The 18,568-nt window shown below is 33.8% G+C and overlaps 1 non-coding gene across 1 annotated transcript; it reads right to left on the bottom strand.

The window, feature by feature from the left end:
• Positions 1 to 16,648: 16,648 nt before the first annotated feature.
• Positions 16,649 to 16,721, bottom strand: TRNAA-AGC (transfer RNA alanine (anticodon AGC)). Its single transcript has one exon. It is a non-coding gene; the product is annotated as a tRNA-Ala (tRNA).
• Positions 16,722 to 18,568: the final 1,847 nt, after the last annotated feature.

Raw genomic sequence — 18,568 nt, 5'->3', positions numbered from 1 at the left:
TTGTTAGGGTACACGAGTGACTTGACTAAGTCCTTTGTTCTTACTTAATCCTTTAAGTTTTTTTCCTTTCTATCCTTTGGGTCTTTCATGAGTGACTTATTCTTATGGGAGCTAATTTCCTTCATTTTTGGGGTGTTACATATACATATTCGTTACAAACAAAAAATAAGAAGCAGACTCAAAAGAAGAACAAAAAATACTAGATTAAAAATAGAAGTTAGTCCATAGCCCACACTCCAAAGTCCACTCATCCACGACCAACTCTTAGTTACTTGAAAAAAAAATGATAAGCATGGAGTGAGTAAAACTTAGTAAGTAGCGTACTAGAAGGTTTTTAATCGCGACCTTAAGCTAGGATATTACTTCTTGTTATGTTTTCAGGATCTTAGAACTTAGAGGTCATCGTGTTATGTATCATATACTGATCCTGAAAACCTTCCCCTAAAATAACCTTCAATTTTCTCCCCATGAACACATGAGTGGTGTCGTCATAATCATGTAATCCTACTGGTAAATCGTTGTGCAGGACATCTCGTTCAGCTGATGGGAAAGGTAGGCCTATCATAACATCCAGCTCATGATACATATTGCCGGACATCCTACCTAAAGAGGAATAGGGGCCTTTTAGTACACATCGTAATGCAGATAATGCTTACTTATGGGTATGGATCCTAGCAACTTATTTAGCATGCTATTCACATAGTTCTCGGTACTTGGTACATGGATTATTGATGAACCTAGGTTTATACATAATGTCATCGGTTAGGCTTTATGAGTTGAGGTTTTTGCTTAGGAAAACATTAGAGGGTAACCTAATGTGGACTAATTCGTGTGAAAACCTACTAGCACTTTGAGGACCTCTTTCCTTCACCAAACTTATGGGTAAACTTATTTAGAAGTTGCAGGAACAAGTTTGGAAATGAATAGTGGACTATAGTTCTCGAATTGAGGTAAACCCATGAACACGATACCCCAAAACAAAAAACTTGTATCTCTCGATTGGGTACTCGATTAAGCTTGCTTCTTGCCCCTAATAGTCTACCCTAATTCATAATTTATAAACAGATTATCCACTACCATTGAAACGTCTAGAATTTCTATAATTTCATTCTTTATTTTTCTGAATCTTCTGCCAGAAAAGTCTTCTCCGATCAGAGCCTTCCTTTTTTAAGCACCTTGTAATTCTTATTCTATAAAAAATTTAATGATTCGGGAAGTTTATAAAAATTAGAAAAAGTACCATTTTCTTAATGTTTTTTCAATTTTACTTGTTCTTTGCTTCTAGATACAACCTAGTAGGGATTATACACTGTCTCTTATTGGAGACCTTGAGTGTTGCAAATTCTCCTCTCCTTTGAAAACTTTCGGTCATCGAAAGTGCTTATTCTAAAATAGGTCAGGGTACAAGGTTCTTATTTGCCTTTTGTTTCCCAAGTGGATTCTTCTACTCTATGATTCTTCCATAGGACCTTAACGAGAGAGATTTCCTTGTTTCTCAATCATTTGACTTTCTTGTCTATTATTTGAATCGGGTCTTCTTTATATGTTAGGTCATCTCTCAAGAAGAGAGTTTCATGAGCCAGTATGTGCGAACGATCTAGGGTATACTTCCGTAGTATGGATACATGAAAGATATTATGTACTGCAGACAAGTTTGGGCATTGCCCGATTCTATGGGCCACAGATCCAATCCTTTCTAATATCTCAAAGGGACGGATAAACCTAGGGCTTAGCTTCCCCTTTTCACCCTACCTACAATTCCATGTCCTTGCGCCTTAGGTCTGCATAGCTTTTCTCTCGGCTTTGTGCGGTCTGTATCCTAGCTTTAATCTTCTGGACTGCGGCGTTGGTAATATGCACCAGCTCTTGCCTAATAGTTGTCGTTTGCCCCCCTTCTTCCGAAAAGATAGGGGATCGAAATCTTCGTCCATAAAGAACCTCGTATGTGGCCATTTTTATGGTGGCTTGGCAAGTATTATTATAAGCGAATTTCATAAGGGGTAGGTACTTATCCTAGCTTCCTGCAAAATCCATCACATATACCCTCAACATGTCTTCCAATATTTACTTGAGCATTTCTGTTTGACCATCTATTTATGGGTGGAATGTCATACTATAACTGCGTACCCAATGCCTTTTGTTGAATTTTCCAGAAGCGAGATTTAAATCTGGCATCTCGGTCTAATACTATTGCCTTTTGTTGAATTTCCAGAAGTGTACCCAATACCTTTACTAATGAATATTCATTTTTAATGTTAGCAAGAGTACCTTAGTTGGGAGATTGTTAGACTGAAGATTTGAAGGTCACACGTGTTTTATCCACGTTCAACGCACCTAATACAAGTTTATTACCTGACTATACAATCTAAAAACATAACTTGCTTATTCAAACTAAAATTAGTGATTATTTCTTTTTTAAACATAATGAATTAGCGGAAATACCTTTACTTATGAATTTTCATTTTTAATATTAGCGGGGATAGCTCTGTTGGGAGAGCGTCAGACTGAAGATTTGAAGGTCGTGTTTGATCTCCACGTTCACCGCAACTGATTCTAGTTGCATAACCCGACTATTCAATCTAAAATTAGTCATTGTTCCTTTCTGAAATCTCAATGAATTATCGAAAATACCTAACGTGTTCTAGTTCACCGCACCTTATACAAGTTGGATAACTTGAATATCTTATTAAAAATTAGTGATTATTTCTATTTAAAATTTCAATGAAGTAGCGAAAATACCTTTACTGATGAATTTTCATTTCTAACAGTAGTGTGGATAGTTCAGTTGAGAGAGCGTTAGATTGAAGATTTGAAGGTCTCGTGTTCGATCCACGTTCACCACACATGGTTCACGTTGCACAATTTGACTATTCAATCTAAAATTAGTGATAATTTCTTTCTAAAATTTAAATTAATTAGCAAAAATATCTTTACTTAAAAACTTTCATTTTTAATGTTAGCACGGATAGCTCAGTTTAGAGAGCGTCATATTTAAGATTTGAAGGTCACGTGTTCGATCTCCACGTTCACCGAACCTGTTTCTATTGGCATAACCTAACTATTCAATAAATAAATTAGTCATTATTTCTTTTGAAATCTCAATGAATCAGCGAAAATATCTTTATTGATGAATTTTCATATCTAATGATTGCGGGGATAGCTCAGTTGGGAGAGCGTAGACTGAAGATCCTAAGGTCAGTCGATCCACGTTCACCGCACTTGGTTCACATTGCATAATTTGACTATTCTTTCCAAAATTAGTGATTATTTATGTTTAAAATATAATGAATTAGTGGAAATACCGTTTTTTATCCAACTGGCATAGGTTGAATAAGTTGCATAACTTGCCTATTCAATCTAAAACTTGTGATTATTAATTTTTTATGTTATCTGGGATGGCTTAGTTGGGAGAGCATTAGATTGAATGTTGGAAGGTCTTGTGTTTGATCTGCATTATTCATTGCACCTTATAGTTTAGTTTATTATTATTTCTTTTTAAAATATAATGAATTATTGGAAATAGCTTTACTTATGAATTTTTATTTTTAATGTTAGCAGGGATAGCTCAGAAGGTCATGTGTTTAATCTCCACGTTCACCGCACCTGTAACTATTCAACTGGATTATCACATTAACAATTTGAATCAAATAAAGTGACATTAACCATTTGAATCACCTCAACCCCACAGATTGAAATTGAAACAAATATCTAGAACATAACACTAACATAGATACGATGTTCATAAAAGTCTTAATCTTAGATACTATTGAACTTGACCATTAAAATGCCTCTCAAAAAGAGGTAAAGTTTAAATATAATTGGTGACAAAAGATGAAACTATAAAATAAAAAGAAATAAGAAAATAATATTCAATTTCAGAGAATCAAACCAGAATCTCCTAGGTGAAAGCAAAATATCCAAACCGTTGGACAACAATGAATTTTTGGTGTAGTTGTCCTAAAATCTTTTGTCTAATCGCTCAAGAGTTTTACTACGATGTTTTGGGTAATGTCTAACTCTTCGACACGTCCTTTCATGTGTGTGATAGAGTTCTCAGAATTACCGCGACGTTTCGAGCTGTTCGATCGTGTGGCTCATTCTTCAAAATGGTAAACATCAAACATCAAACATCAGGTCTTTGATTGGCAACCCATCCAAAGGATTGTTGATTGCATCGATTGGATCAATAGTCTTCCCATGAGTTTATGGTGCATGACCCATTTTTTATAGCATTCACCTTCGAGCGCCACCATAGTTTTGCATCGTCCATGAGATGCATTGCGACCATCGTAACTCTTAGGTCCTATGAGCAAGTAACAGTAACCTTCAAGTATTGTTCTACGTAAAAAATAAAGCTTTTTAATTCCTTAGCATCCTCGTTTACATTTAAGGGGTTGTGTTCTTAGATTTTAAGTTTGTTAAGCCCACATGAATTTGGCTTGAGGTGTGGTTCTCTACAGCCCAACTTGTCAAACTCACTCGAGTGCTCATCTCAACCATGACGTCGTTCAACAAGAGAGACCTCGAAAACGAGTGGATTATCGCATTAACCATTTGAATCACCTTCTCATCTCAACCATGACGTCGTTCAACGAGAGAGACTTCGAAAACGACTGGATTATCGCATTAACCATTTGAATCACCTGCTCATCTCAACCATGATGTCGTTCAACAAGAGAGACCTCGAAAACGACTGGATTATCGCATTAACCATTTGAAATTGAACAAAATATCTATACATAACTCTGACAAAGGTACGAAGTTCATAAAAAGTCTTTTTAGTCTAAGATAGAAACTGTAAAATAAAATGAAATAAGAAAATAACATTCCATTGCCAGGAATCGAACCCGAGTCTCCTGGGTGAAAGTCAGATATCCTGACCGCTGGACAACAATGGATTTTTTGTGTAGATGTCCTGAAGTATTTTGTCAGATCGCTGAAGAGTTTTTGCATGATCTTTTGCTTAATGTCTAACTCTTCGACACGTCCTTCCTATGTGTGTTAGAGTTCTCAGGGCTACCGCGACGTTTCGAGCTGTTCGATTGTGTGGCTCTTTCTTCAAAAGAGTCAATATCAAATGTTAGGTCTTTGATTGGCAACCCATCCAGGGGAGCGTCGATTGCATCGATTCCATCAACGATCTTCCCATGAGTTTATGGTGCATGACCCATTTTTTATACCATTCACCTTCGAGCACTACCTTAGTTTGCATCGTCCATGAGATGCATTATGGCTAATGTAACTCTCAGGTCGTATGAGAAAGTTCCTATAGCCCTCAACTCTCAGGTCGTATAATAGAGTTCTTAGAGCTACCACGACATTTCGAGGTGTTCGGTCGTGTGGCTTTTTCTTCAAAAGAGTCAACATCAAACGTCAGGTCTTTAATTGGCAACCCATCAAGGGGAGCGTCGATTGCATCGATTCCATCAACGGTCTTCCCATGAGTTTATGGTGCATGACCCATTTTTTATATCATCCACCTTCGAGCGCTACCGTCCTTGAGATGCATTGTGGCCAACGTAACTCTTAGGTCCTATGAGCAAGTTCCTGTAACCTTCAAGTAGTGTTCAACGTCAAAAATAAAGTTTTTTTAATTCCTTAGCATCCTGGTTCCCATTTAAGGGTTTGTGTTTTTGGATTTTCTGTTTGTTAAGCCCAACATGAGCTTGGCTTGGGGTGTGGTTCTCTACGACCCTCCTTGTCAAACTCACTCTGGTGCTCATTTCAGTCATCTCAGCCATGATGGCGTTCAACAAAAGAGACCTTGAAAATGACCGAATTATCACATTAACAATTTGAATGACCTCAACCTCACTTGTTGAAATTGAACCAAATATCTATGACATAATACTATTAAAGGTTCAAAGTTCATAAAAGTCTTTTTAATCTAAGGTACTATTGAACTTGACCATTATAGTGCCTCTCAAATCAAGTTCATAAAAGTCTTTTGAATTTAATATACTATTGAACTCACCCATTATTGTGCTTCTCAAACCTAGGTAAAGTTTAAATATAATTGGTGACAAAAGATGAAACTATAAAATAAAAGAAATAAGAAAATAAAATTTCATTGTCGAGAATCAAACTCGGGTCTCCTCGATGAAAGCCAGATTTTCTGTGTAATGTCTTCGACATGTTTTTTTTATGTGTGTGATAGAGTTCTCAGAGATACCGCCACGTTTCTTGTTGTTCGATCACGTGACTCTTTCTTCAAAAGAGTCAACATCAAACATTAGGTCTTTGATTGGAAACCCATACAGGGGAGCGTCGATTACTTCAATTCCATCAATGGTCTTCCCACAATTTTTTGGTGCATGACCAGTTTTTTATACAATTCACCTTCAAGCGCCACCATAGTTTTGCATCATCCATGAGATGCATTGTGGGCCGATGTAACTCTCAGGTTCTCTGAGAAAGTTCCTATAGTCTTGAAGTATAATATCAAAACATATTAACGTATTTGATATGTTAAATATTAAAATAATTGATGTGTATCATAAACATTAAATAAAAATATATATTTGAAATTTGAATGATATTCATATTAATTAAACATATATTATGATATTCTACCACATTTTAATATTATTTAAATAAGATATTATATCTTAATGTATTAGGTATTCAAATATATAATTTGACAAAAATAATCACAAGTTCACTGTAAATAGAATCCTAGGGTTAAAGTCAAAAAGTATCAAACACTAAATACTGTGACATTTTAGGTGATATTTTGCAGAGGAAGCTGATAAGGTCTCCAAAGAGCAGGTGGTCATTTCTGACCTTTTAGGTTAACAACATGGTGAAAAGTAACAAGAAATTCTGATATCAGTAATTAACTACAAACCTTTGAATAAGGTTTTAGAATAAATAAGATATTCAATCCAAAACAAAAATGATTTGATAAAAAGAATTTAGAGTCAAATGTTTTTATAAAATTCGACATGAAATTGGGATTTCGGAAAATTCTAATTTCTTAAAACGACAAATATAAAATAGTATTTAATGTCCAATTAGAAAATATGAGGGGAACGTCATGTCATTTAGGCTAAAAAACGCTCCATCCGAATTTCAGAAGATTATGAATGATATTTTCAATCCTTTCAAAAAATTTTGATAGTTTATATTGATGAACTGTTGATATTTTCTAAAACCATTAAGATCAACACTTTAAACATCTACATACATTCATTAATGTAATCAAAAGAAATCAGCTAGTTGTGTCCATACCCAAAATCAAATAATATCAAACTCAGATCCGTTTTCTTGGATTTTAAATTTATCTATAATCTTGTTTCAAACAAAAAATAATTTTGCTAGATAGAAGTAAATTTTGTTGTGGTTTGATTTTAAAATTCTACCTATAAAAGAAGTTGAAAACATCTTGGGAGATTACCTATGGGTGAGTTTCTAACAAAGTCTCTCTTCTCTCCTCTGTCTTCTTAAACTCATACTAATCCAACCAATCATTTGCATGGACTCAAAAGTTCAATTACCTATAATAGAAGTTGAAAACACCTTGTGAAAGTCTGTAAGCATACTACGACCTCTAGCTTTGCAAAATCCAGCGTTGTTGACGCTTATCAAAATCGCTGCCAAAATAAAGTTTAACGAGTGGTTCTATGGTGTAGTGGTTAGCACTTTCGACTTTGAATCTAACGACCTGTGTTTAATTCCCGATAGGTAATCCACCAATTTATACAAAATTGGTCCATAGTCGATTCGGTAGGGTCACTTTTGGACCGATAATCTGTAGAAGGGGTCACTAAGATTGAGATCATACAAAATGGGACCATAGCTCAATGTTAGAGCATTTAATTGGAGATCAAGAGGTCACCAATTCGAACCTAGTTGGGCCCTTCTATCTAGGATAGAAATTTGTTACACTTTTTGGACCGACACTACGTCTACGGGGTCACTAAGGTTAAAATCCTACAAAATGGATCCATGGCTCAGTGGTAGAGAATTTGACCGGTCACCCATTTGAACTTGGTTGGGCCCTTTTATTTTGGACAGACACTTTTTACACTTTTGGATTGACACTCTGTAGAAGGAGTCACTAAAGTTGAAATCATGCAAAATGGGTCCATAGCTCAGTGGTACAGCATTTGACTGCAGTTCAAGAGATCAAGAGGTCACGAGTTGAAATTTGGTTGGGCCCTTTTATTTTGGACAGACACTTTGTTCGATTTACTCCCGACCATCAGTGTTTAAAGGGAAAAGAAATAAGAATAATTACCGATTCCATGTACATTAAGAAAAGAGTGTGGTATCCAAGCACCCACTATGAACATGGTTAAAAACTTACAATTAGTCAACTTTGTACTCCCTCCATGTTTTCCATATCTTTCATTTAACTAAGAGTAGTTGCCCAACTTACAATTAAACAACACCAAAATTATTTTTTTCAACATTTCCCTTATTTTGTACTATGAACCTATAAACTCTATTTCGAATATAATGTAAACATATATGTTCATTATATTTTAATTCTTTTTTTATTTCGAGAAAACATTTTACTTTGTTTTCAACCTGTTTTAACTTGCAATCCGTGCCTCGAGAACCCACCGAAAATGGATAAAAAGGAAAAGCTCTCCAAAATATTCTTCTTTGCCAGTAATTTCTCATAATTTAACATTTTAAAAATCGGTAAATTAAAAAATCCTACATTGATATATTCGTAATTTCATGTAGTCTTCCTAAGTTTGTCGGCGACATTGTTTGTTGTCGAGCTTGATAATGTGAGTTTGTAACCCATCCGTTAGGGTTCTTGGAATGATTCTCTAGATTATCCCTTCCATGTTGGGAGTTGGGCCATGGGTCTTGGGTGAAGGAACCGTTGGTTTACCGCCTCTAAGAGTTAAGGAAGCATCTTGAGGCTAGTTTCACATAGTATCATTGTCTTTGAGATAACAATTCTTTTCTATTTTATCTAAATTTTTTAAATATGGGTTCATTTCCAAATGCATGCTAACACCCTTATTGTTGAATAAATGACATGAAACTTTCACATAGTAACGTTGCCTTTGCTCCTATGGTGGAAGGATAATGTTGGATCGATATGACAACCCTAGAGGGGTGAATAGGGTTTCAACAATCTAATTATTAAATTTTTTTTTAATAACAATCAAACTTGATACCATGCAATAAAACTTAACAATAATTTATAACTTAAATAGGAAAAGGGTTAGAAAATATAACACCATAGTTTTATAGTGGGAATTTGAATAAAACTTTGAATAAAACTTTTTGACTATTTCCTCGGATCAGAGCCCAACCGCTACACCGCTCTTTTTACGACTGCAAGAGCACACTCAATCCTTTCCACGGCTCAGGATCAAACTGGTACACCGCTCTTTTTACGAGTTCAAGAGCAAACTCAATCATTTCCACGGCTCAGGATCAAACCGGTATACCGCTCTTTTTACGAGTTCAAGAGCAAACTCAATCCTTTCAACGGCTTAGGATCAAACCAGTACAATTGTCTGAAATCTTATAGAAACACACCACAACACTCTTAAATAATAGACATCTCTCTCATGAATAAGATAAAAAAAATAGAATTGGAAGTTTTGTAGGGAGCAACAATGGAGGCTTTTTAAAAAAAATTTAGATGGAGGAAACAAATGTTCTGTCTGTTGTGCTGTGAAAAATACTAAGAGGTGATGAGTTTAAATAGCGATCAAGTTGTAAAAATAGGAATTGATACGGACCACTAAAACGTGAACCGAAACAGTGCAACACGAAAAATAATATTTATTTATTTTTAAATTTATCATAAAAAAATTATAGACCACATGTTTCATTTATATATATATATATATTATTTTAAATAAATATTAAAAATATTTTAAATTCATTTTATTATATATATATATATATATATATATATAACATATTTAAATGTAATACTATAAAAAAAATGTTAATGAAAACTGTGAATAACATTTTAAAAATAATTAAAAGTTTTATAAATCTAAATGAAATTGAAATGATTTTGTAATTATCTTTATGAAAACTAAATGAAATCATTATAATTTCGTTCCATTTAAAAGTAATAACTCGTTTTCATAAATAAAATCATTATAATTTTTTTTTCATTTAAAAGTAACAAATACTTTTCATAAATGTAAATGAAATCTTTATAATTTCTTGCCATTTAAAAGGTAACCGAAAACTTTTATAAATGTAATTGAAATGATTTTATAATTTAAAAGTAATGGAAAACTTTTATAAATGTAATTGAAAACTCCACCTTATTACTCTACCAAATTTATAAATGTCATACTTTGATTGGTCTATGATGTCAATTTTGCCGGTAGTCTATGATGTCAATTTTGTCACCACATCATCAATTTTTTCACCATATCATCACGTCAGGTATCTTGTTTTGAATTTGATTGGTCCATAGTGTCAATTTTGCCACCACATCATCACGTCGGGTATTTGTTTTGACTGGAACTTCGTTTTATCTCTAATTTGAGTGAACCAAAAAAGACGTTGAAATGGTTGTTCCCAACCTTACACTGTGATCAAAAATACTGAGAATTGTTAACAATTGAAGGTAGGTTTGTTATCATCAAAAGATTAAGGAAAAAAAGCCAACAGATAATAGGTCGATTATACCTATAGGGTAGTTTTAAGGGTGACAACGAGACTAATTTTCTTTTAGTTAAAAATTAGAATTATAACAATCTGCCTAGAACCCTCAGACTAATTTTGCTTCATTTCTAAATGCAGGCAGACAAAGTAGAAAAATGAAAACATGTAAATTGTAAACTCGAACATTTCAAAGAAATAAATAAGTTTTGATGGTACCAATGCTAACCCGAAAACAATCAAACCAAATTTATTTCAAACATAGAAAACTTCATGTCTCCATCTTGTAAGGCCAATAAACCAAAGGGCCTAATATAGTAGAGAAATAAAAAAATGTTACCCTCATCTGTGTTGTGCTGTGCCATAAGTGATCAATGGATGTTGACTTTGACCAATTCCTACTATTTTTTTTCTATATTTTGAAACTATTTTAAGCACTCTTCTCTTGTACTCCTTATAATTTCTACCTTTTAAGGTTGTAAATATTTGTGCACGGGTGACTATTATGATTACATGTCAATCTAGTCAAGTGGAAATAAATTTTGAAGATGAAATTAAAGTATTAATTTTGATGTCATCTTAACCTGAGTTTTGGGATATTGTTATTAATGAGATTCAATCTAATGCCATTAGTAATTCACAATGATAATATTCAAAATACTTGACAAAAAAGAATGGTCAACATAAGATATTTGAAACAAATAAATATTTTTGTCCTCTATGATATATCAAATCACGCATTTGAAATTCCTTAATAATAAACCTGAAGTCTTACATCTTTTATAGAGAAAAGTTCCTTGAATAGAAGTCTTATTAGATACTTCTAAGCATTTAGAGATCAACTAGAAACAAAGCTAAACATTCTAAAAAAAATTAGGGGTTAAACTTTTAAGTTAATGTAATTTAAGAAACTTATGATTTTTATATTATCAAGAGTTTAATTGAGCTAGGTCGATTCAACCTAGTGGACCCAAGAATTGAACCAAATCAAACAACCTAGTTAGCAACATGATTTAGTGGAAGCATTTTCACGCAAAGTAGAAGCAATAATGGAGGGTTTGAAATAATATAGTTTTCACCCCTTGTTTCTCGAGTGAATATTGAAATAATATAGTTTTCATGTTAAGTTTTGCACAGAAGAAAGAAAGACTGGGATGTAAAGTATTATTTCAATTTGTTTGTAATATACAACAATATATAAATTAACTATAAGAAATATATAAAATTACATGTTCTCCAAGAGCTTCAATCAACATTGGAGGGATACTTCTGCAACCACTCTAAAGGTGCTCAAGATCACAACGAGTTAGATAAAACAGCTCTAGAACTTTGAATCCAATAACTTGAGTTTGACTCGTGATAGGATCTCTCTTCTTGTGGAATCTGCATAAAATAGGAAAACCATTCCAAAATAAATTTTTATAAGGGATTCTATGGTGTAGTGGTTAGCACTTTGGACTTTGAATCCAACGACCTAGATTCAACTCCTAGTAGGACCTTTATGAAATGACCTTGATGCGAAAACACAAAATAAGGAACGACAACACAAGACATTTTAAAACAAAAGGGTGTTACCTAGCATTCGATGCGAAAACACAAATTTTCTTGAGGCATAAGGTGTAACTTTCTTGAGTTATTTCGAACTTGCTCCGCTTCATGCCTTCCAATGCCTTCCAAGGCTTCATGAACATGACCTCCGTAATCATTTGAACCCATAATAACTAGCATGAGTTTTAGGTTCCGAACTTGCTCCAACCAACTTGAATTGAATTTATTCTCATGTCATATAAAATAGACCTTACAGAAAATAGTTGGTAATTTCGAGCATGTCTAAGCCTTGAGCTAGGATATGACTTCTTGTTTCGTTTTTAGGAACTAAACCTTAGAGGTTGTCATGTCATGCATCGTATTTTAACCATGAAAACTCTTCCGAAGTAACTCTTAATTTTCTCCCCATGAGTGCATAGGTGGCGTTGTCATAATCGTGGCATCTTGCTAGCAAATCGTGGTGCAGGGAATCTCATTTAGGTGAGGGAGATAATAAGTTCATCATGGAATCCTGCTCATGGTATATATACCATAGCATCCCACCTAAAGAGAAATAGGGGCCTTGCGGTACACTTCGTGAAGTGAGATAATGGTTACTTCAGGCATGGATCCTAGCAACTTGTTAAGCATGATGTTTGCATTAACCTAGGTGTTTTATTGGATTCTTGGTGATCTTAGGTTTATGCATAACGTCTTGGGTCAAGCTTGGAACTTATAAGTTCTTAGGAATAGCCCAGCATGATATTGTGCACGTAGTATCTATTAGAGACCAAGGGTACATCTGGGGAATCTATTATTTCAGGGATACCACTTTAGTTATCCTAGGAGGTAAAGTTATATGGATCGTGATGAGCATTTTCTCTCATATCTTGGTTTCGCTAACTACAGTTTTCTAATAACTCCCAAACTTCATTACCTTATATAACCTTTCGGGATAAGAATTCATACAACATTTCATAAAATAAGATCTACTGAGAAAACCCGAGAAAAGGTCAAATTTTGAGTTGACTTGGACAGTTCAGTTGAACTGGCCGTATCATCGTTTTCTTCCTTTGAACAGGAAGAAGATGCGCATTTTTCGCGTCGCCGCCATCTGAAACTCGGCCTGTACAGCCACATTACAACGTTTCTCTCCTCGATTTCTTCGTGAAACTTAAAGATGGATGTTACAAGAAAGGGCGAGGGATTTATTTGATAACTTCTCGTGGATCGTAGCCTAAGATATTTGCTACCAAAGTTCATCCAAAATCTGATTTATCGCTTGAGATAAAACAAAGAATTTCTTATTGGGTAGTCGATTCTAGGGGATTCAAGGCCTTATTTCTTCATTGAACCTCTTCCATATCCTATCTTCAGGCTAAAGGAATTGGTTTGGAGGAACGTCTTTGAGTGTAGGACCTTAATTTCCAGAAATCGTTCTCGGTATGCAACTCACTCGAAACGCCAGATTTTCGATCACGTGGGTAGCTTATTCTACGACGTTCAGCTCTCGATTCCTTCATCAAGTTTACTCAACTTCTTCCTCGGAAGCTAGAGGAATCCTTAATGGAAGGAAAAGAGATCGTAGATAGAAATTTTGACTCGTATCCCCAATTTAATTTCGAAACATATTTCCTTCAATTTGGCACGCTCTCGAGGTTATTTTTCTTCTTGGTCTTCTATGGAAGCATTCCTTGGAGGTGCAGAAACTGATTGGAATCATTCTTGCTCGACGAATCATCATGTATCCTCAGATTGGATTTTTAAGTTTTTCTTGAAGTTCTTCAATGGCTGATTGAATTGGGGGAATGGTTTCTAGGCACTTTCAGCACTCTATTCCTTCATAGAACTTGTGGGTAATCTTGTTGAGAAACGGTAGGAATAAGTTTGAAGAGAAATGGTGGAGGATTACTCTCGAATTTGGAAGAAATCTGAGAGTAGGAGACCCATAATCTAAACGTTTATTGTTTTCGATTGGGGGATCGACCTTTCTCGATTCTTATTTTGTATTGTTGCTCCTACTTAAGACTTTCTAGGAGGAGTTTAAGCCGACATTGACAGCTCCAGAATCTTCGTTATTTAGAGATCGAACTTTCTGGATAATTTTTTGGAGATATCAACTCCGATCATAGCCTTACCGACCTTGGCTTTGAACACTAATCGTTGGATGTGATGATCCGTGCGTGATCGTTCTAGATCATATCAAATTTTTTAGGAGATCCGACGATTGAGATTTGAGTTCGAAAGATTTTGCTCGGATGGTCACGGTAGATGCTCTTATTCTAATTAGAGTGGCATTTCTGTAATTATCCATTCTTCGAGGAGTATTTTGGTAATTTGCCACTTTCCAAATATTTTATTATTATTTTTCTCGAAAAATCCATAATTTTTCTGCAAATTTCTCATCGCTTTTTTATCATTTTTCCCCTTTTTTTTGAATCTTGAGATTCCTTCTAGATAAGGAATTACAAATCCGGAAAGATTCTTGATGATTGATAAAATGACTTTTTTGCCCTTTTGATTTACTTTTTCCTTTCCTATCCTTTTCAAAAGGCCTTTTAACTCCTTGAAATCACTTGTTAGGGTACACGAGTGACTTGACTAAGTCCTTTGTTCTTGCTTAATCCTTTAATTTTTTTCCTTTCTATCATTTGGGTCTTTCATGAGTGGCTTATTCTTATGGGAGATAATTTCCTTCATTTTTGGGGTGTTACATATACATACTCGTTACAAACACAAAATAAGAAGCAGACTCAAAAGAAGAACAAAAAATACTAGATTAAAAACATAGCTTAGTTCATGGCCCACACTCCAAAGTCCGCTCTCATCCACGACCAACTCTTAGTTACTTGAAAAAAAATGATAAACATGGAGTGAGTAAAACTTAGTAAGTAGCCTACTAGTAGGTTCTTAATCACGACCTTAAGCTAGGATATTACTTCTTGTTATGTTTTCAGGATCTTATACTGATTTTGAAAACCTTCCCCTAAAATAACCTTCAATTTTCTCCCCATCTATCTTTTTTTAAACACTTTTGAAAGTTAAAGAGTAGTTTTTGACGTAGTGGTTAACATGTATCATCTAATATACAATCTTATCTATAAGGCTCCATCCACTGAGTGCCAATGTTGTACACGTCCGACTAAGATAACTGAAAGTTAAGTTTTTTTTTTTTTTTTTTTTTTTTTTTTTTTTTTTTTTTTTTTTTTTTTTTGAAAATTCAACTGTATTTTTTTTAAAAATAATTATGATTATATTTTTTATAGAGAAGTTGCAAAGTTCAATGGTATTTTTTATTAATTTGGATTAAAATTTAAAAAAAAATACAAATTTTTGTTGATTAAGTTAATATTAATTTCGTATTCTTTTTAATTAATGTATCATTGTCATATCGGTGTCCTAGTTTTTTAAGAATGACATGTTACCATATCTATTTGGTATCATATTTATGTCTAGTATCTATATCTCTTTTTTTTTTTTTTTTGTGACTCTGAAATATTTTTCTTTTATAAATAGATATCTTCACGAAAATAAGTTTAATTTATGTTGACGTTGATACTTGGGACTTTGATTCCTCTTAGTGTGAAGCTTGCATCTTGCAATTACTTGGGTAGAGAATGTGTTTCACTTAAAATTCACTCAAGAGAAAATAATCAAATAACGAACCATATTTGAGAGAGGATAATTTTTTTTTTTTTTTTTTTTTTAATCTTTGAGAAATAAGAAAGAATAAAAATTAAAACATGGCATGAATGACATCTTTTTGAATCTTTGTTTTGTTCTCTTAAATGTATATAAAAAGAAAAAAAAAATCTTATATATTTTTAGATATAATTTAAGATTACCTATTTAATAAAACTCCATCCAAACTTCTACTCATAAATTTAATTATTATTTGTATACAATTGTTCATATGTAAGAAAATACACTGTACAAAATGTTTATACTATTGGTAATACATTAGTCTTGGTTGTTTGACTAAAACAATGCAACCATTGTCCAAACTAAAGAATTTGATTCGAAGCTATCTCCTAATAGAGGGAGGCTCAATTAGACTTTGTTGTAAGATTCGACCATATCAATTTGAATAGCGTTCTCCAACTATAAATATTGAACTCCAAAGTATTCACGAGCAAAGTAAGTTTGTTGAAATTATCTATAAAAGTGTTCCAAAGTAAGTCGTGTAGAACATTTGCCTTAAAATCTAGTTCCAAGCTGTTGGAAGGTTTGCCGTGGAGAATTTCAGAGGTGGTAGATATAATTTAATTTACAAGCGTCAAGCGTGTGGTGAATGGTCTTTTCAGTCCCATATAGGCATTTTATATTATTGTGATAGAAGCTATAAATGACAATAACATTCATTGGTGAGATATTGCAATTGTGAGATATAACTACTAGATTGCTTTTGCATAGTCAGAATGATATAATAATCCTTATATAAGTATCTTTTCTTTTTCTCTCGTACCCACCTTATACATAACATGTTAAATTAACTCATACTTCAAAATTAATTTCTCTCTTTTGGAGATGCAGGGTATCGATCCCCGTACCTCTCACATGCTAAGCGAGCGCTCTACCATCTGAGCTACATCCCCACAATCATTGCATCACAAAACCCTAAATTTCCCGTCATCAATAATAGTGAAAATGAAGAAATATTGCTACCCAACGTGTCATGAATAAGGAAAGAGAAATAATATATTTTTAATAATAAATAGTCTTATTTTTGGAGATGCGGGGTATCGATCCCCATACCTCTCGCATGCAAAGCAAGCGCTCTACCATCTGAGCTACATCCCCTTGATTTTTACATCATAAAACCTTAAATGTCCCATCATCAATAATAGTAAAAATAAAAAAATATCAAAATATTAACAAATAGTTTGGTTTGGTGATGCGGGGCATCGATAATTGTGAAAATGAAAAAATATAATAACAAATTAAATACTTTCTTTTGGAGATGCGGGTTATCAATCCCCGTACAACTCGCATGCAAAGCGAGCGCTCTACCATCTAAGCTACATCTCCACAATTTTTACGTCACAAAACCCTAAACTTCTCATCATGAATAATAGTGAAAATGAAAAAATATCGCTACTCATTATGTCATAAATAAGGAAATATTGAATAGAAATAAAATAGTAAAAACGAATAGTTTCTTTTGGAGATGCGAGGTATCGATCCCCGTATCTCTCACATGCTACATTCCCATGATTTTACATAAAAAAAACTCTAAACTTCCCGTCATCAATGATATTGAAAATGAAAAACTATCCCCGCTCATTATGTCGTAAGTAAGGAAAAATTTAAAAGAACTAATTTATTTAGTAATCGTTTCCTTTGTTGATGCATGGTATCGATACCAGTACTTCTCACATTTGATGCAAACACTCTACTATCTAAGCTATATCCTCAAGATTCTTTTGTCACAAAATCCTAAACATCTCGTCATCAGTAATAAGGAAAATAAATAAAAATAACGCTATTCATTATGTCATAAATAAGGAAAAATTGAATAGAAATAAAATAGTAATAACGAATAGTTTCTTTTGGAGATATGGGGTATCGATCCGATCCCCATACCTCTCGCATGCTAAGCAAGCAATCTACCATCTAAGCTACATTCCCACAATACTTATATTAGAAAATCCTAAATGTCCCGTCATCAATTCTAGTGAAAATGAAAAAATATCTCCGCTAATTATGTCAGAAATAAGGAAAGGTTGAATAGAAGTAAAATATTAATAACAAATAGTTTCTTTTGGAGATGGGGATATCCCTTTGCCTCTCGCATGCTAAATGAGGTCTACCATCTAAGCTACATCCCCACAATTCTTGCATCATAAAACCCTAAATTTCCCATCATAAGCTACATCCCCACAATTCTTGCATCGTAAAACCCTAAATTTCCCATCATTAATAATAGTGAAAATATAGAAAATCTAGAGATGCAGGGTATCAATCCCCATAACTCTCACATGCAAAGCGAGTGCTCTACCATCTAAACTATATCCCCACAATTCTTATGTCACAAAGTCCTAAACATCTCGTCATCTGAAAATGAAAAACTATCCCGGCTCATTATGTCCTAAATAAAAAAGAATTGAAAAGAAATAATATATTTAGTAATCGATTCAATTGGAGATGCAAGGTATTGATCCCCGTACTTTCCACGATAATTTCAAAGCAAATAGAGAGTTATGATAAGTTAAGGTTAGATCAACTTTGAGTTCAAAGCAACAAGAATCAAAGACTGGTGTGAAAATTCTATGGACTAGTCGAAGTTATCCACAAGATAAGGAAGACATCATATAGGATCCAATTGCTCCTATGGATACAGACTAACCCTATTGTCCACGTAAGTAACTTGAAATGTTATTATTCCGACCAAGAAAACATCAAGTAAAAGCAGGTGGTATGACGTCATGCAAAGAAGAAATTG

The sequence above is a fragment of the Cucurbita pepo genome, chromosome 16, assembly GCF_057944985.1.
Source record: "Cucurbita pepo subsp. pepo isolate OVF chromosome 16, ASM5794498v1, whole genome shotgun sequence".
NCBI classification, from domain to species: domain Eukaryota; kingdom Viridiplantae; phylum Streptophyta; class Magnoliopsida; order Cucurbitales; family Cucurbitaceae; genus Cucurbita; species Cucurbita pepo.
Note: the sequence above shows the minus strand (reverse complement) of the source record. Positions and strands in the feature narration are given on the sequence as shown.